This window comes from Haliotis rufescens, unplaced genomic scaffold (genome assembly GCF_023055435.1).
Source record: "Haliotis rufescens isolate VD_foot unplaced genomic scaffold, xgHalRufe1.0.p SCAF_62, whole genome shotgun sequence".
NCBI classification, from domain to species: domain Eukaryota; kingdom Metazoa; phylum Mollusca; class Gastropoda; order Lepetellida; family Haliotidae; genus Haliotis; species Haliotis rufescens.
Genome location: NW_025964353.1, coordinates 1,507,810 through 1,513,225, shown reverse-complemented (window position 1 = coordinate 1,513,225; position 5,416 = coordinate 1,507,810).

Here is a 5,416-nt window from a genome sequence, read left to right as displayed (position 1 = left end):
ATGCACGGAATGGCAAATTCAAAACAAGCCTTAGGTAATTTGGCCAAGAAGGTTAACTTAAAAGTTGGCTTCAGGTATGTCGATGGTCTGATATCGTTCAATAACCATCAAAAAGTCAATTCCCTTCCACTGACTTACCCACCTGAACTAGAAAAAGAGGAGCCCAGTGAGACCGCCTCGTCTGTTTCATATTGAGATCTAGGTATAAGGATTCAGAGTTACACAAAAACAAGACGTTCCAATTGTCAACTTCCCCCCTTGTCGAGCAATATTCCAGCGGCTCTAGCCTTTGGTTTCTACATTTCACAGCTTTTGAAATACAATTGTGCATGCCTTCTCTCCGAAGATTTCAAAGAGTGTTATGCAACTTATCCTGAAAAGTTGTTTCATCAAGTTTACAACATTCAAGGCCTCAGTAAGGCTTTCAAAATATTTATAGTAGACATGTGGACGCACCAGTGACAATTATGTCCGATGTAATTCCCACTTTTCACTTGTACCATATGGTCCCGGTTTTTTCTCAGGTGAACAATTGGTTTGTTTTGGCATGTTTGTGAAGGGTGCCAGGCTCATGCTAAAGTCGGAATCGTGCAATCGGTTCTGCTTTTGGCAGAGATTTCTTATGAATGTGGAAAGGGCTTTGTCGCTGTTATATGTAATACTGTGTCAGACAATATAGACGATGCGATAATACAGACACCGGATATAGTGTAACAGGATATCATTGTTAACTGAAAAAGTATCGATTTATTTACATTTATTAACACAGAAAGATCTGGTAATGCAGAAGGCTGCAGTGTTGGGGAGTCTTCACATTCTCCGAAAAGTTCTGGGAGGGTTCAATTAGACAGTTCTTCCTGGAAGAAGTCCCATTCGGTGTCTGGGCTGCGTGTAGAGGGGGCAAGGGCCATGAGCTGAGAATGAGCCCAACCAGCCTGACTGTGCCAGGATCACCAACACCATCTTTGCTGCATTACATATTTTAATATGTACATCATCATAATAATAATAATAATAATAATAATAATAATAATAATAATAAATTGCTTAAACATGTTTAGAAATCCAGCGCAGAGGACTATTTTCTGTGAAGGCACTAGTAAATTCCAGAAATATTTTCCACATAATCGAGTACATGCAATATATATTTAGCTGTCCTCTCACTTACCATGACTCTGTAGAAATATTTGAAGATTGATATCAGTACCAAAGTTTGTAAAGAAACAAGATCTGTTATATCTGAAATATGTCGATAAACACCGAGGTTATTTATGAGGCATGTATGGTGAAGAATCTATAGCGTTTATTCATTATCCAAAGGCATTGTGACCATCAAATTGCTGTACATTCCATTCAGTTTTAATAAACCAATTCAACTAAAGTACAATAACTTGTATTCAACGACTATAACAACCATTCAATGAAGCACTTGGTTCACATGATGTGCTGACGCGAAACTTAATATGGCCATTCGTTTCTTTGATTTATACGACAGAAATAATCTAAATAGATTTAAGCGGAATATAAGCCGTGTCAGGATTCGAATTTGTCAGCACCATAACCACGTTAGGAAAGAGAGTGAGTAAGTGAGTGTGAGATTACTCTGCTTTCATACCATGGCTGGTAACACCAGAAATGGGATTGACACATTGTACACATGTAGGAATCGATCCCCAGGCTTCCGAGTAAAGAGCGAACGTTTAAACCACTAGGCTACCCCACCACCCCCGTGCTAATAGACACGCACGCAATCCCCAGAATTGTCAATAGGCCCACAACACGTGCGGTGTGATCCTCAGGAGACGTTCGAGGGCATAACACAGGATCCATGTGTGACATATCCAGTTTAGACCTACCTACTGATGTCTCATCAATTTGTAGGTAGCAAACCTATTTCTGACCCTTCTCATAAAACAGTATCCAAGTGTGACATATCCAGTTTAGACCTACCTACTGATGTCTCTCATCAATGTGTAGGTAGCAAACCTATTTCTGACCCTTCTCATCTAAATGCATCAAGACCTTGTGTGAACCATGCTGAGAATCCACGTGTTCAGTTGACAACCACGCCTGCTGATCGCTATGAACAAACAATACAAATACGAACGATACACAATACTCAGTCTAGTGTTATGCAACCACTCACTCCTCAGTGATGGAGACCGCCTCCGTGGTCTAGTGGTAGAGCGTCCGCCCGGAGAGCGGAAGGTCCGGGGTTCAATACCCGGCCGCGTCATACCAAAAGACGTGAAAAGATGGTACTTGTTGTTACCCTGTCTGGCGCTCGGCATTAAGGGGTTAAAGCAAGGACTGGTCGGCTCGGAGTCAGTATACTGTGTCTGAGTGGGGTATTAATGTTAAACTGCGGCTTGGTATCTCAGTGAGCTAGCACTATAAATCGGCATCAGTCCGTTCTAGTACAAGCAGCCACACACACACACACACACACACACACACACACACACACACACGTGCATGCACGTCGCTATATAAGTGCAATAATCTTGGACGCGACGTTAAACCCAATTTCACCTCACCTCACCTCACCCCAGTGATTGGTGGGGCTATGACTTGCATCCGTCAACAGGTGAGTGAGTGAGTGAGGTTTTACGCCGCTTTTAGCAATAGTCCAGCAATATCACGGCGGGAGACACCAGAAATGGGCTTCACACATTGTACCCATGTCGGGAATCGAACCCGGGACTTCGGTGTGACGAGCTAACACTTTAACCACTAGGCTACCCGACCGCCCCCCGTCAACAGGAATTTAATCACAGTGTTTGTCATATTGATGATAAATCTGTTCATTTTACGATTACAACAATTGATATGCATGTTGACAATAAGACCCCAGACTATGAATTTATTTCTGTTGAAGATCTTCCTCCGTGTGGCATCTCCGCCACCCCAGGTATTGATGGAAATACCAATCCTGTATGTAACGGTGACATACAGTTTGGTTGGGATGATGATTGATGTGTTTGTAATACAGTGTCAAAAAAAACGGACAATAAAATATTTCAAAAATATTCACAATTATATGAACAGAATAAATGTGATCATATGTCAGCAAAGGATAAAGAAAATGGTTTGTTTTTTGGTGTTGTGTACTTTCCACCTGAAGGATCTAAATATGCTATTGGTGATATGTTTGTGCCTAAGTGGTGTATAACTTGTTGGAAAACATGTGACATGAAATTAGAGCCCTCTGACTGTATAGTTTTCGGCAAACCAACAATGGAGAGGAACTTTACCAATGCCTTGATAATAACTCGAGCCCTATTTTTGACACACATGGCATGTTTTATAAAATTCAGCCACATCATGCCGCAAATAAGGCCAAAAGAAATTGGATAGAATTTTGTTTTGTTTACACCCAAATGACCTGCCGAAGGAGTTTCATGTGCCAAACTCACAGCATGCTTTCGATACGAATTTGGAATGAACAATTTGATGGAAAACCTCTCATTCATTAACAGCAGGTACATCCGGCAGCCTCCACTTCCTCATCATGAATGATCCGTAACAGTGGCAACCAAATCGTAACTGGAATCATTTTCTTAGCCATAGCACGATTTACAACACACGAAGGAAAAATACATGGAATTTCATTTTCACGATTTTCAGTACTTTCCGAAGTGCTAGGCTTAAGGCAAATAATAGGATCAGCCAAACATCTTCCCTCTGCCACATCATTCCCAATGAGTACATCTACACCTTTTACAGGTAGAGTTTCTACAACCCCAACCTTGACCAACCCAGACACCAAATCTGTCTTCAAATTCACAAAATGGTGAGGTGCACTGGTACAAGCACATAAACCATCTAACAAAACCTCAGAGTTTTCTGATGATTCCTCAGAAAGTGGCAAAATGCCATCCAAAATCAGAGTTTGAAGAGCACCAGTATCCCTCAAAACGGTAATGGGTTTAACATTGGAACTGTCACCTTTAGTTGACACAAAGCCTTCACTAACAAAAGGTAAGTACTCCTCTCTTACAACAACATACTTCGATGACTGGTCTACAACAGCTAACTCCTCATTAGCCGAACCACAAGAAGGCTGTGACTTGACATTCACAAAAGCATAAGGAGAAGAATGACAAGTTATTTTCACTCAGAAACGATATGCCCTGTCATGCGGCAATATCTACAAGTAGGTTCTGACGAAAATCCAGAAGTATTTTTAGAACCAACTGGAGTAGAACTTGATTTTTTGTCAACAAACTCAGAACCAGACTTGTCAGAACTTGATCTGGGAGGGGGTGAGCTATCCTTTCCTTTCCTTTGTAACCCTGACTGCTTAAAACTACCCCTGTGAGTTAGCGAATAATCATCAGCCATTGTGTCAGCTTCGTGTAACTGATCCACTTGCTGCTCATCAAGATATATTCGAATGTCCATTGACACACTGCTTAAAATCCTTCAGCAAAATCTTTGAAAATCACCATTAACCCTTTGAAGTACACCTGGGTTGGTCAAGGTTGGGGTTGTAAAAACGCTACCTTTGTAACTCAGCAAAAGTAGACTCATCCCTTTTCCTTAACAGACCTAAACGTTTGCCTGTAAGCTTCAGGAACCAATTCATAAGCCTTCAAAACTTCACCATTAACAGTCTGATAATCAGAACTCCTATCAACAGGTAATGCAGAGTAAACTGCCTGAGCTTTCCCCCAAAATACACTTTGCAACAACATGGTCCACTAGTGTTGAGGTCATTTCAAACTGTTAGCAATCTTTTCAAAAAGTAAGAAACACTTCTCAACATATTCAGAGAAAGGCAGAACAAATCTAATCTGCTTGGAAAGATAAAAACATCCATCACCTGTTGGGGTACTGAGAGAGTGTTCATTCTGTAATTCAAGCTGTTTTAGCCTTTTCTTTTCAGCTTCCAGTCTCAATGTTTCATTCTCAGCCTCAATTCTCAATTTCTCTTTTTCATTCTCAGCTTCAATTTCTTTTAGCCGAATTTCTCTGTCTTTCCTTGCTTCCAATCTCAATCTTTGTCTTTTTTCAAAGCCAAAACATCAGTTTTTTCAATTTCAGGGTGAATCGGTCATGCCAACCCACAAACATAGGATACTGCCACCCTTAAGGGATGTAACTCTGTACACTGAAGTGAGGATGTTATACCAGTACATACTTCCCACACGTAGTAAAGAAACTGATACGACATTGCTGTGTGTTGTCATTGTCTATAAAAGACAGACTGAACGTAAACAGTTGTAGTAACCTACATGTGCAGCATGTCTTTTCGTCAGGAACACATTTTCATAGGGATTCGTAGACAGACATAACCAAACACTGCCAGGAGATATCATGACAGGTGTCAAAGGTCCACCCCCTCGTCGGTTTACTGACATTAAATTACACCTCCTATCTGGGCGTATATTAATGTAAGCTGATAGCCACATCT